Source organism: Haliotis asinina, chromosome 5, assembly GCF_037392515.1.
Source record: "Haliotis asinina isolate JCU_RB_2024 chromosome 5, JCU_Hal_asi_v2, whole genome shotgun sequence".
Taxonomy (NCBI): Eukaryota; Metazoa; Mollusca; class Gastropoda; order Lepetellida; family Haliotidae; genus Haliotis; species Haliotis asinina.
Window position 1 is genome coordinate 49,867,231 of NC_090284.1, and position 15,943 is coordinate 49,883,173.

The 15,943-nt window shown below is 37.9% G+C and overlaps 1 long non-coding RNA gene across 1 annotated transcript in view; it reads right to left on the reverse strand.

The window, feature by feature from the left end:
• Positions 1 to 427: 427 nt before the first annotated feature.
• The window catches only part of LOC137284366 (uncharacterized), a 44,287-nt gene continuing 28,771 nt past the window's right edge, over positions 428 to 15,943 (reverse strand). Inside the window, exons 2-3 of the long non-coding RNA XR_010956894.1 lie at positions 15,517 to 15,605; positions 428 to 722 (exon numbers count right to left, since the gene is read on the reverse strand). This is a non-coding gene — a long non-coding RNA (uncharacterized lncRNA). The remainder of the gene's footprint in view (positions 723 to 15,516; positions 15,606 to 15,943) is intronic.

Sequence of the window (15,943 nt, forward strand, 5' to 3'; positions counted from 1 at the left end):
TCACAAAAACGTAGTTTTGAAGGCCGGACACTTGAGACTGACATATATAATGTCCACTCATGTCAAAATTCAAAATATATTGCAGCCGATCATGGTTCTATTGTACGTCCGATCAGAAGCATAAATCACCAATTCCGTTAGACTGTTTTTTCTTGCCCCGATTGACACTGGGGGAGGGTAATGGTGTACGTCGGGTGAGGATTTGGACGAGGTATACTTTAAAGATTAGTCGCTCTCACAGTAGGGTTCCGCCTTGTCATTTTATCAGAACCTAGTCGAGGCTAAATATCCTTCTTTCGACACGTAAATCATGAAAATTAGATGTACACTGGTAATAAATTGCCGCAAGCCATGTCAGGTTTAATTCGTACTACAATGATAACGCAGAATTTCTCCACCAGTGTAAAACAATCGACAACAAAGGACAGAACTCTATACATTTTATTGCACATTTCATGATTCGCATGGACGTACATATATCAGTCCGAGATAGACGTTTATTGCGGATTTATAACTTAAGTCTTGATAAACGTTTGACCATTCTCACGTCCAAGAATATTGAAATTTTCAACGATGGGACACGGTTCCGATTTTGTCGATCTTTAAATACCTATGCACGTCATACGGACTTACGGTTTCACTGTATAACGCTTCTCTACAGGTTATATGTTTCAGATTGTTTTTTCAGGCGGCATACATACCCTTCACAGGCACTCTTGAGACTGAAATAGAGCGAAAATATAATGTAAAAATTATGCAAATATATACAAAGCTGAAAAAAACATGTCAATATTTTAGTTTTATAACCTGTTAGACAGCGAGGAACGTCATATTGTCTGCAACAGAATGGTTGCATATGTACATTAACAATGAATTTAAAAACAGACCATATCGCACCTAGTCACTGCCAACAGGTGAATAAACCGATGAACATGAGTACAATACAGATTGTTAACAAATTACTGATATACTGATTGACATAAAAAGAGAAAGCTTGTTTTCAGAATGTAAGACGACTAATGTCATTAGTGGCTATTCCAGCTTAACAATTTCCATGTCACTGTCAAATACGAACGGCATTTTATCTGTATAAAATCGCGTTAGTCAACAGGAAAGTAAATCCCATCTTGGTATATATCACAGGTTTTGTGATAGAATATGTTGTTTTCTGGTATCATAAATACGTTTATAGAAACAGTTTATATGAAAGATCGGTAAAGAGCTTTCGCCCGGAGGGACTTTGTGGAGGGAGGTGCTTAAATAAGATGATGTAGACAATATAAGTCATGTCAAAACATCGCTTGTTAAATTAGCCTTTAACCCACATGGCTTCGGTGTATTTCCCCAGAGGGTGGAACGTGTTTAAAAATGCAACCTTGCTGAGTAAGAAGGCATTTGATATTATCTGAATGACTTATTTGAGATATAATCGTAGTATGGTAGCACAGAAAATGTGTTCGTTAGCAGATGGTGTTTGTCTATGATTGTGTTAGCAGCAATGTGGTTAATCTGTATATTTAAAACAAATATATATGTAAAGTGAGGACACTGAACCCTCGTTTTTAAAGACCATGGAACGAAAGCTGAAGGACAGGTGATAAATCATTGTTATCGTGTTAAAAATGTTTATGCTGTTTTCTATTTCCTTTATAAGAGGAGATTTAAGAATAAATATTTTTGCCTTTCTGTTTTAGTAACAAGACCGTATGTTCAATTCAAAAATAAATTAACAAAATGTTTTAAATCCGATTGCATGTAAATTTAACAAATGTAAAGTCGGTCTCATTACTTCTAAATGGCTGTCTTCTCAAGACAGTGCTTGCTTGGTGTATTAAAGGAGAAATGCAAACTATTTTTGATGTGGAATTGCCCTTATTCAGTCTGACTCATACTTAATTATCTCGTCTCCAAAGAGTGAAAAGTGAATACGCCAAATCAAAGTTCACAATTAAGAGTCCATAAGTTTAATTTTGGTGATAGAATGTCACTGCTAAGGGAATCCAAGCATATCTGATAAACATCTATTGGTGTATCAGTAACGCTTTGAACGAATTTGCTCACAGCAGTTTAAAAATAATGTCATGAATATGGAAAAATACATTGTCATATAACTATCTTCAAAGTCAGCAATTTAAAATGGCTAGTTATTTGATAATTTAATAATAAATACGGTATTTGCGATGTACTCTCTGTTAATATGAATTCATATTCAGGGGTTGAAAACAGAAACATTAATCTTAATGCTTCACAAACAACTCCATTGTTTTTCAATTCTTTAAAACACACATGCAGTCAGCACATCTGACATGTATATTTTTAATTTAATCTCCACGACATTTCACAACAACGGGTTATTTCGTTAAATGAAGTCATTTCTTTGTCTGATTTCAGAAAACGAAACGTGGTCCTTGACAGTGGAAAATGCCATACCAACCATAGACACAGAGTACCGAACTTACAAATTATACAGTAATCTTAATTTTTTAACATGCAATACATGGAATTTGATCAATATTGTTGTAAAAAAACCACATGAATATCGTTATATTTACGCGCATCATAAACACGCATGGTTTCAAATGAAATAACGAGAGACTGTCATTCGATACAAATGATTATTTGTAATGCTTCTTTTAAATATAACAGCCTAGGGAATGAGAAATTCAGAAATACTGTACAGTTGCAGCGAGACATACAGATTGGTTGAAGGCCCGCTGAAGCCAACTCTCTGCTAATTACATATTCAGGCGCCACCCGGTCTGAGCGGGAACGAAACTATGAAATTCGATACGAGAAGTATCACTTATAAGCAACACACAGACAATAAACGCGCATTTTCTGAAATTTGTAATTTACAAATATCGATAACGTTGAAAAAGTCGAAGTGAAGCGAAAATGAGAGGGTTGAGTCGTCGTTGGCACACTAGAGAGTGTGTTTTGTGGTTGGGTCTTTCCTGATTGGCAAGTTAAACATACACCAGGGGATGTCGGGAAATGAAGGTCACGTGATTTGTTGTGGCATCTTGCATAAGGTAATAAATCACCATCAATTTATCATGTGTAAAAATTACAATTTTGTAATACATAACACGAATACCCTGTGACGGTTTTACGACGAACATTACTGAATGAATGTCAACTCAGACTGTTGAGAGAACTTTCCATTTGGCGAGTAGAGGAGTTACGTGTTCTTTAGAGATTCGAAATCTCTTTAAAATTGTGGCTGGTGACAATTATGATATCGATTTGACTTTACATAAATCATTTGCTATCTCTGACAAGAAGGTAAGCTTTATTCATGTAACTTACTACGAAGGCTCATTTCAACTAACACACGGGCGTCAATAAAGAGCACACACAGCGTCTGTCATGCACGTGTAAAGTCGTGTGTGTTAAATTGACGATGACAGTTATTATGTCAATGACTGCAAGAATGAAACGAACACGATCCGCGTGGAATGGTATGGAATGACTTCTTTTGACAGAAAACCCTCCTTGAGTTCAGAACCAGTATTATTAAATTAAGTTAATTGGTTAATTATATATGTTTATGAATAATGAGAATCAGTCTGTCGTTCCGAAAGTATCTGGTATTGTGACACTGAGAAGATTTTTATTGTTCTTTATTATAACTTTCTTACGAAAATTATTTCACTAAATCCAAACTCATAAACTTCACAAAAAACAAAACGTTTTCAGATGTACCTCGTTCTCCTTGTTCTTCGCATAGATCAAACTACATCACAAGCTCCGCCCATTCGAAGCTCCTCCCATCTCCCTTCGTGAATCCGATATCAGCATCGTTGCTTACTTTAACAAGATTATTATCAAATAGCTCTGAGTTTAACTGGTGTATAATGAACTGAGTCAGGTGTAAGATATTCTTAGAAATCGATTTTTGAAACTGTCTACGTGTAATTATCATTTGCACAGATGATTCACTATATTGTAAAGGCTGTCATTGTAGTTCGCATTTTATGATAATGGTTAAACTTTGGACAATGAAGCAATCTAAAGATTAAATTATGTTGCCCTATCAGTAGCAATCAATGCCCGATCAATTTGCCTCTCGCTTATAAACGTAATGGAACCTGACCACAAGCTCATGACAAGTGCGGGAAGATTTTTGAAAAGAAATCGACAAAGGAGTAACCTCTTAAACGAATCTTTCAAATCAAGTTCCTTTTAATTATTTTCCACTTTATCTTCTTGTGTAATATATTAATCCATTTAAGATATCCAATTACAGCAAGGTATAAATCATTTTCCATGGTCTCAAGTCAACCTACAATCGCATCTTTCGTAAAAACCGAAAACCTGGATTGTGTCAGTATCGGTCGCCCCGTTAAACACATAAACATCACAGAGCATGGATTTGAATCTAAGCCATTTGTGATAATTAATCCTGCATTATTACCCGTGAGAGAACTTTCTTTAGTGCCATACTCAATCACACGGAGACTATCAGTGTGTTTCACATGCTTTCCTTGTCTGTTGGGGCCGAGGGATACCGAATGCCATAATCAATGTTGAAGAGCTGTGCGAGAAATTTATCAGCTGATCCTCTTGTGTATTTCATAATGCAATGTACATCGTGTCGGAGTCTATTTACATGATTGTATAAAACAGTGAACTTCAATCAAATTATGGTTCGTGGTTATCTTGACATGATTTACAAGGATGAATTAATATTTCTCTTTAAGATATTAAGAAAGACGTCCTTTGTGCAGTTCAGCTGATGAAACCGAAGTGTCAGATGAAAACAGTGTACCTTCTCTGTTGAAGGGAACATCATTTGTTCTGAACAGTTATGTGTATTGATAACAATGGGAACACTAGAAATTGGCTTCACACATTGTACCCATGAGGGAAATCGAACCACACGAGCTAATGCTTTATCTGCTAGGCTACCCCAACGCCGCACAATGTCCAACATGCACAAGTACACTGGAGCAAATACTACCGTACAGCAATATATATGGATTATATCATTCCTGGCATCGCTATCACTGCTTGATTATATAAACAGGTGAATGTTGGCTTTCACAGCACAATTTACAGCCAGGTTCCATCATATACAACAGACCATGATACCGAAACACGAAACAGACCTCTCTGAAATATCAGTCAAGAATATCAGGTGGACAAAGATAGCCCACAGAAAAATCAAACCAATAGGAACTCTGCAGCCCCATAAAGCAGGTATACACTTGGTCAAAATGTAGCTGGCCAAATATTTCAAACGTCATCAAAAGACTGAAAATAACAGCTTAGATGTGTTAACATCGAATGACCACTTGTTTTTTTTTTTGTATCATGTTTTAGCCTCTATGAAATATTGTTTTTCCTTTTCCTTGTACCACATATTTTTAACATAAAGCTTAAAATCATTAAGGAATTGATATCATCATCTCTGCTGTATACTCTTCTTTTAAAAAGCGCATTGAAGATCGTCTTTACACCGCTGATCGGATTAACTCTGCCCCTAGTCACAGGTATCTATAACATCTGTAATTTAAAAAAGTGTTGCTTTTTTGACAGTTCGAAAACATATACATGTTTGTGAAACAAGAGGAAATCTTCATCTTTCCTCACATGTGTTAAATGAACATAACAGATGAAGCATATTTCAGACAGAATCATATCGATCAATGGACGAACTGCTTAGAAAGATTAAAACGTGATATCCTGAAACTTGCTGCACGTATTCAATTGATTTTCCTCCACTGTGAAGCTATCCATTCCGCGGTGAACAGTAATATCATCTACCGCAACAAATTGTGCAAAAACGTCTAAGATAAATCGACGTCATACCGATTTATAAGTTGAATGGTTCATAGCTATTCACGGGGAGTATACATTTCATGCACTATTCCATATCCTAACATTGAAAAACCCTTCCATTGTTCCCGGAAGACTCCTGATTAGCGGTATGTCGGCATTTCAGATGGAGTTGTCTCCCTTTAAATAAAATGAATGAGGTTTGGACAAAATGTAATTAGATAATTGCCGTCGATGTCAAATAGACGGTATTAACGGAAAACAGTCGTCGGCCACATTACTTGAGTAATGTAATAAGATCGTATAGTGAAAGACCATGCCAGAGTGCTATTTGAAAATGCTTCATACTGTTTCAGTGTATTGTTATTACATTACGATGCGGGCATGTGTCACACACACACACGCACGCACGCACGCACGCACGCACACACACAGAGAAACACATATATATATATATGAGAGAGAGAGAGAGAGTCTGATAAAGCTCTGATCACTTGTTATGAGAAATATGGTAGCGTAGGAGTTTGTTTTAATATACATGTCCTGCTTTAACATATATGTCCGTATAATTTCAATTGATAATGATTGTCAGCTTGTTATAAAAATATAATATACGTTTACTACTTTTAGTCGATACACACACACACACACACACACACACACACGTGTGTGTGTGTGTGTGTGTGTGTGTGTGTGTGTGTGTGTGTGTGTGTGTGTGTGTGTGTGTGTGTGTGTGTGTGTGTGTGTGTGTATCGATATATATAAAAGAGATGCTTGTCCGGGACAAATCCAGGTTGATGTTAGCAGTCATGCTTGCCTCGAACTGTAGATAACTCGATATATTTTCGACCGGCTCCGTATATTCTACAAAACGAACTGGAAACAGTACGCTTCTACTGTGACAATATATTTTCGCCCACACTTGCTCAATAACAACGTTGTTTAGTGTTGTTTTGTTTGTTTATAACCCCATTTCAGATGTAATTTTGGTGACTGCTTTATATGATAGGCACGATCAACTTATTGGTGATTCTAATTATATATCTGGCGCTCACAAACCCAAACTAACACACGTAGGTCGAAAATTGAACACAAATCAGATTTCCGTCAAACTAAAGTAAAGGAACACTGTACACAGCAATGCTTAGGCAAATTGGTCAATCATATCCTAAGATCTTAAGAAATGGCCATATGAATAATACCTATCTTATTTATCAAAGTTTCGAACGAAATGTTCTGACGCTGACTTAAGGATTTTAGGATGAAGGATTTAAAACATTATTCCTAATCGGACTTACATCACTTGAAAATGGCGACGTACATTCTTCACTGAAGGCGTTAAATAATGTCCCGAGGAAAGAAGCGCTATTCCTACGTGTTACGGCAGATGCCTGTGATTAATATGCGGTGTTATTTTCATCTAAATGTTACAATAAACTTAAACCTATGCACAGTGAATTTTCAATCTTACTTAATCCAAAAGATTTTAAATGAGACGCCGACACTAAGTAATAACTATCTGCATTACCATATGTCAGGATGATAATATACACTTTTTTAAAAGTCAGAACATTTTTAAATGTGCGTTAAAAATTTGATATGATAAACTGGTAAGTTCAGATATGCATAAAAATCAATTGGTTCTATCTAAATAATGTGACAGGCTTGAACACATGTCGTTATAATTTTTCCAATCGTAATAAAAATGATGAAGCTGCATGATCTCCTGTATAATGTATCAAGAAAACTGTGTATAAAAGTTCTTTGATTTTCATAAAGATTTACATAAAAGAAAAGTAATCGAGTATGGTTGTTCTAAAGTCACACGGCCAGTCATAAGAACAGATAAGTAATTTACAAGTCTGGTCAACAAGACTGCTCGGGTGACAGTGATGCATATTACCTGCAAGTGTTAGCGCGACGTATGACTGACAGGTACAGGCAGAGGAGGCTCTCACTGATTGATCACACTGCCGACAGGTGTGCAAACGCAAACGAGAAGGGGGAGTAGCATTTAAAGTTGAGGGGAGAACATTTTCCTCCGTACCTATTGCAACACTAACTGAAACTGTCAGATAATCATGATAATTATTTTTCATTATGACCGGTTTGCTATTTAGTAGCAACCAATTTTGTCATATATCAAGAAAAGAAGGTTAGACGATTATCATGATACAAGTCAACATGTCATAAACCATTCTATTTATTTTATCATTTTGGTCGGATGTATTCTCGGTGGCATTTTTCGCTATCACTTGTGTACTAAACCTTTGACATTTAACCCGGTTGTATTGGCTATGAAGGTTTATTGCAATGAATGATGTACCTGTCACGATTACCTCCTTGATGATCGTAATCCCTGTGTTGCATGTAAATGATCATAAAGCAGTGTACACGAGATGGTTATGTGAAAATAATTACAGCAAGAACTAAATTGGTGATTTATAAAAGTGTCACTTATCAAAACATGCATCAAGTTTACTTCCATCGGGGCAGCAACAAAGTATGGGAGCAGTTCATTCCGAATGGCTATGTGATATTCATTGAGTGATAGAGAGCTCATATTTAAACATGCCAGATGAAAAGTAAAGATTACACGAGGAGACATACACAAAGCAAACACAAATAGCTGACATGAGCACAGAAAACCAAAAAATTAAAAAGCGGTATACCAAACAAAGACCCTATATCATGCACTGGATGCTCTGGTGCGTAAATAACTGTCACTCTTTAGAAAAATGCTATTTACAATAGCTAGTACAGGATGATGTTTTTTAAACTGATGCCATCCCATGCAGAATATACCACAACAGTATGGAACAGCAAAGAGCAGAAAATGTCTTTTAGCGTGATGAGAACCGGATTTAAGCAGTATCAATAAATATCTATTTATTCATAGTAACATTACATTTCATTGGGTTTTTTTCATTTATGTATATATTTTTCTGATCTTTTACAGAACATTTCTTGCTGATGAATACTAGCGATCGCTTCAAACGCAATCGCTTCAAACGCAATCGCTTCGATCAAATCCGTATCATAAAGCGTCAGTATCCAGAATAGTTAGCAAGGATAATAAAGTGTATATAAGGGAACGCGTTTGAACTTCATCTGCGGATGCCACGCATAATGTAACAAAGACAGGGGAGACTGCAAAGGCGAAGTCAAGTTATATGAAACATTTTTACGACGTTTGGCGACTTGTTGTGACGCTGATATGACAAATGAAAACGGATGATGCATCGAGAAAAAATACTGGTGACAGCTGTTTAGACAACTCTTCAGACACAAGCACACACATAGTCTAAATCGTCTATATACCTCATGGCGCCGATCCCGAAAGAATATATCAGAAGATCTTACATTACACTGGTACGAACCATATGTGTAGCAGGAGATCTGAGAACAATAATATGCTTGTCATAGGCTAGTACAGACTTACCATATCTACCATTTCAATCTAATTCCTGCTATTATTCATATTTTGCTTCCGTAACATTACCGACTAAAAATATACTTATGCATGTGAACTTGAAAAATAATATTCTGCCACAAAGCTATCTATCGTGCATCCTCACTATTTCAACAAAATAATTAATTTGGGTATTTCAGTACTTCCAGACTCAAAGCTAATGTGATCGTCACTAGAATAATCATCATCATTATAATCGTTAGTTATTACTGTCAGATAATGATTGCAATTACTACCCGTTCATACCTTATATTCATTTTATTGATTATCATATAATGGTGAGCATATGTACCTCTTCTCTTCAGCCTCATAAGCATTGACTTAAGTCATGCTGTTACTAGCGGCAGTTCATACCGGCGACACGCCAAACCTCTCAAATCACACATTAACCTCTTTCCAACAACCCTGTCTATGCACATAACGTAATGACGACATGATACCCCCTCCTTGTCACCCTCACTTACCCAAGACCTGCACATCCATCAGAAAATATGACGTTTATTATCACAGGGCGAGAGGTGGCCATGCAAGATAAACCTTTCTCACACCACTGTGATGTTCACGAGTGGCTGAGAGCAGGGGCCACACTACACCAGATTTAATACTACCTGTGTTTCTTATCCTAATCTGCAACCCAGATCGTATTTCAATCTCAATTCCAGCTGGGGACATCTGCTGACCCTGCCACTTGAGGAATTAATCCCACAAGTGACACCCGACAACAATCTTAACCAGCTTTAGCCCTAGAACACACTCTCCTCAGCCTCCTTGGAGCTAGAAATGCATTGATTTTAATATTATAAATAGCCTTTGAATATTGGAAATCTTAGGAGACTGTGATTTAAAGAAGGTAACACCATCCCAGTATTCGTTGACAAGTCACAGAGTTTTATTTCATGTGTTGCTAACGTAACTGTCCAAAAGCAATCAGGAACTAACGAGGCGAGGGAGTAAATGCAGTGGTAATTTTCATATGGATCATTTTCCACTCTTTTCAGACGAAGAGTCTGGAATTTTAATGAGATGTTAGGGTATTAAATCTTAAACATGACTTTGGTAAACATTTCGTTTAAATGGGTACAGGAGTCATTTGACAGAAAATTGTTGAAGCATGCCTTTTGTTTCCTGGAAGAGATTTCGGTCAGAATTTTTGGAAGCGTCCAAAATGCTGCCCGTACCGTATTACACAAACAGACCATACAAACTCCAAAATAAGGCCTGTTTGTATCCACACTGCTTGTTTAGACCGCAGTCTTTCAACACATGCATTGAACTGCATTTTTTTGGTATCCCGTTTTCATTGCCACCGAAATGAGGATGATCATTTGTTTGGGACTTGTTCAACCCATAATGACTCCTCTTGCCCATCCCTCTAGAACCACATTACACTTGGGGTTATGGAAGTTCTTGGGCACCTTCTCGAAATCGTCCAGTAACTATGCAATCGAGGTCTTCATCCATCTTCAACAGTCGCCTCATCTCCCACGTGTTGCTTAGCCATACATAACCCCCAGGTGGGGTGAGTCGACACTGAAAAGTGATAGTGACTGTGGTGCTGACCTCTCTGATTCATGGACTGTCAAGGTAGCAGGGACAGGGAGATGGCTCACTGACAGGGTCCCGTCATACAGACACAGGATAACAGTCCACACAGGAAACCTGTTTCTGATTCTTCTTGGCAGCAATCCCCATCACACCGTAACACTGAACCAAATTCCTCATCACTTTCTTGTGAAGAAAAAATGCGAGGTGGTTCATCGGGAATGCCTGAGAAGAGTGCTGGAAGAAGCACATGTATCAACTGTGTATTAAAAATGAACTGATCTCGATGTCTTTGCTATGTTTGTCATAACTGGATGTGAATGAGGTGCAATGTACGAGTCCTCTTGAAACTCTTCATTTTCAAATAAACGTTAGACCTTTCTTTTACACAGCACTGGGAAAATTGTACTCTAAGCCTAACCATTAGCTGGAGTAGATGGCAAAAACAATGGCACTTATGGGCCGGTGTAATCCAGCAATGATCTTTAATTAATGCTTCCTGATAATAAATTCCCATAAAAGACTCCCAGTGGCACCTCAATAGCACTGAATCAACAATGAGCTGTGTCCACGAGGGCTTTTGAAGAGCAGAAGCACCGGGGTGAATGATATAGAGTTGTGGTCACCCGAGAGCTGACCAGTTGAAATCTTGGATTGTTGTGCTCAGGGTTAGGCACATCCACTAGACCCAGACCACGCAGTGAGCATAAGGGATCAAGAGGGATCATCTATGTAAACTGACCAACACACTGAGAGATGTTGTCAGTGATTTACTGGATTCAGACAACTACCGTAGTTACATCAATATATCACACAAACATTTGAGAGATGTTATCAAGATCTCTTTTAAGAACTTGGGATTACATCTGCTACAATAAAACGATAAAGCCATAGTTTATTACTTGTTTGGTAGAACTGTCATCCTGATAGTCAGAGTAAATGATCCTGCTAAAAGTATCTGACTTCAATGGTTGCATTTAAGGATGTTCATCTATGAGAGATGGAATTCCAGAGATACTTCAGTGTATCTTGGCCAAGAGCGTCTGGTTGTAACCGACCCAACACAATCTCCCCTACTGGGTTCCTTCTTCAAACTCTAGTTCCAGATCAGCGCCTGTATTGTCCAAGTGAACCTATCACTAGTAACTATGATCTCGTGTGCCCAAGAAACGACCCCTTTCGGCCATTGCACGACTGGACACGCCTGCCAGAGACCTATGTCCAGGGTTCGTGTTACTGGCCAGAAGCGTTCACACGAAGAGGATATATAGTCAGTATCTCCACACGCACATATCAGTGCACAGCATGGGGGTGTCAGACTCACGACAGGCACATTGCAGACATAACTGGACACTATATCCAAGGAGGCCAGACTGACGACATACAGACAGGCTGAGAAGTGGAAATGTCATCCAGGAACCTCCATGATGACACGAGCGAACACTGAAACTACTCGCAAAGGCTTAGACAGCAACTGATCATGACTGTATAACTAGAACGGACAATATCTTATTCACTTGGATTACTCTCTAGATATATTAAATAAACTCTATACAATGTTGAAACAATGAACCTAAAGCATACATTCATGTGCACATATCCCAGTGTCTACAAATGTATACTGGGACATCCGTGCGATGTGTGTCAGTGGTACAGAAGAGGACAAGGGTGTCACGCTAAAATACTTGTTCTGGTGGAGTTTGTGTTAAGTATAATATGGGCAACATTTTCCAGTTCCGCAGCTGATCTAGTAGAGATATGCCTGGTGTGCCTATCGAGACTCTTGGCAGTTCATGACCCTGACCGTGTCTGCTCTCTAATTATAAATTGATAAGAGTTACAATTAGCAGATATAATGAGCCTCAAGGAAGACCTGTTAATATAACACCATGATGCAGGGGCGAACCTCCTGTCAATAATAGACCTCTGCTCGTCAGTAGCAACAAGTGAAGGATCCTCACCAAGACACTGACAAGGTCTCTGGTCTTTCAAGCACCGAGTACCTCTACAAAAAAAGGAGGTTCAACTTTGTGTTCAAAAGTTTCAATCTTTTAATGACATTTATAATCCAGTGTGTTCTTAAACATGACATTGACAAAGCTGGAGGACGTGCTCCGACTGTATCGAGGTACTTGCAATGTGGTGTAGAGGTGTTTAACGCGGCATAGGTTAAACCTACGTAATGAGGAACCTTAGGGAGCAAAGCCATCTTAGAACCTTAAATTATTTCGGGACGAAATCTGGAGGTTGATTTACGCTAGACAACCCTGAAAGCTTCAAGCCATATACTGATTGTCATCGCAGTAATAAATTAACACGGCAACACCTTTTTGGAGTCTTCAAAGGCAAAGGCCCAAATACATATGTCTTTCTTGCGCGTCACTTGATTGTTTTACCGGAACATCTCATAAGATAAGTATATTTTATGTTCAGGAATGTCAGGGAACGAAAAGCTTCTACGGTCTAATAAAGAAGCAAGAAACATTCTGGGATCACTTAATCACTTTGTTACGACCTTTAATAGCGAACATCAGGAAAACCATAAAAATGGTTAATATTTGTGTGATTGTTTGGATCATATATTACTTTGTTTCAGAAATGGTCATTTCTGTTTAAAACATCACAGTTGGTAAACTATTTTCTGGCGTTTGGGGTCCTTGACTGAAGAGCCCGTCGCGGCTTAACTCTGTACAGTGTTCTCTGCTTGGATCTACAGCTGTGGTCAAACGTCGACTAAATAACAAAAGAACCAGGTCGTTTTATGGTAGATAATGACTGCAGTAGCGAAACAGCTTGTTTTATGTGTCATTTCGCACATGACTGGATTTCATTATGATTTGTGTATGATATTGTTTCAGGTTGGACTATCGAACGATGCCACGTACTGGTCAAAAGAGAATGCATGATTGGAGGATCATGAATAATACCTGGATGATTACAGAATTCTGTTTTAATAGACGGTAATTGCTCATAGTGTAATTTAAACGGCCCTACAGAGGATCTTAAAACACCAAGAAAATCTTTAAACTGTTGGTGGAATTCATTTATTGATGATGATGTGTTACCTTATGTCTTCCTGGCGTATGTTATAACATATCGGTGATTATACATTGGTTATAGTGTTCCGGGGACCATCGTGATCATGTATCTCATATAGCATCGATGTGACGTCACACTCGGAAACAACCCTACCTGCCAGCGAATATGCCCTTTCAACAGCCTTCTCTCTTATGCAACACCTTCAAACGTGTATCTGTGTGACAGTGGCAGTATCAGATGTAGGCCAAATATGTACATTGATATGGTTAGACAATATTGACAATATTGACATCGTGGTGGGCAGAGGATGCCTAGAGGAACCACAAAGGTCATTGTTCAGTAATTTGTAGCACTATGTGCCATTCCGTACCCTGCGAATAATATGTGTAATAGGTTCGTTTGATAAGAGATGGACAACAGTGTATTCACAATTAGTGTATATTTACTGTAATTATGCAGACAGCTTTTCTCAATTACATGAAAAGGAATGTACGCTTTCTGGATGCAGGAGACAGAAAAGGACATGAGTTCAGAAGAAAGCATTAATGGACATTTTTAGATATAAATTAAGTAATTATCTTTAACCTTTCCACGAGGAAGAATACATTCGTGAAAACCCCACACTACAACCGAAATGAATTTCACTCAGTCTGTTGTGCACATCCAGATTTCTCCACACAAACCAAGAACATAATAACAGCTGATGAGACAAAAACGAACCTTCGATCCGGCATTGTGGTTAAGTGAAATACATACCTTAATCATTCGTCATTAGCAACTACCCATTTATTTTTTATAGTCCATGGAGTATGTATATTACAGATAACATCATCTCTGCAGAAATAGCTATGTTTAATAAATGTCATTTTCATACTTTTTACATGTACATGACCTTTGAACAGTTGGAACTGTTGTTGTGGATGATCATGTCAATTAACATTGTGCAATAAACTACGAAAATATCTAAAAAAGAAATAAAATGCGATTAGATCATTTTCGGAATGTGGACTTGGGCACTTTTAGACATTGGAGAACTAATACATTCTTTGAAACTATTGTGACATGTGTTGTACAATGATATACTTTGTACATTATCTCGCAATTTCAAGGAGTCTTCAGTCTCATGAATGAAGGTTTGTATCATAGCCATGCGTGACCTGTCAATTATTTCCGTATATATGTCCCAGCTACTCTTACATCACGTGGGCAGTCTCGCGGTCAAGACTTTATCTAAGCTTTTCTGTATTGTTATATCTTGTTGGCGTAGTACCACAGAAAGGGCGTGGGTATTTCACTTTGCTCTTTACGCGTGCAACCAGATAATTTCGCTATGGTGAGTCGTTAAGGGTCATAGTGCATGGGTCTTTCATTTGTTTCACAGACGGGATAATTAACTTAACATAAACAATTAACAGTCGGGGATTAGGAACGAATCTGTGGTTACAGTTACCATTCACTTTGCAAAGTTTGAGGAGGCTGTAGAGCGGCATGACTAGTTTTCTGATGGGTTACGCGGATTCTTGTCAGCCAAAAACATTATCAATCTTACAGAAAGAAATTTTCCAGTTTACGTATAAGTGTGTAATGCATTGTAATTAATCACACGTTGTTGTCACAATGCGAAATATGGTATGATGCTCACTTTATAACCAGTGCCAACTGACATATTGAATTAACCATACCTGAGAGAAGTCACGTGCCTTCATGTCCAGCCAGTGATTGGTTTATTCTGTCAACTTCCTGTCATTGCGTCGAGTGGAGGAGGCTTAGTCTGCAACAAAGAGTTATGAATACTCAGACAACGCTACATTAGACGCTCCAGTGAGGGAACAACAAAAGATTAAATTTCTTCTTGGTGTTAGAATTGTCGCGGTTAATTATGCTCCATTAATATGTCTGAAAAGAGTAACTTTGGGGTCAAAACATTTAACTAATTTTTCTGTCAGCCTTTACTACGGAGGACAAGGATCAGTTCCATTTCGTAACCATTGTGAAAAAAAGCATTAAATCACCATGAACATATCACACGTCTTTAGACTTCGTGTTTTTAAAAATATTTCTTTAGTGTTTAACGAGTTTTGTGAGCACTGAAAGACCAATTGGATATAT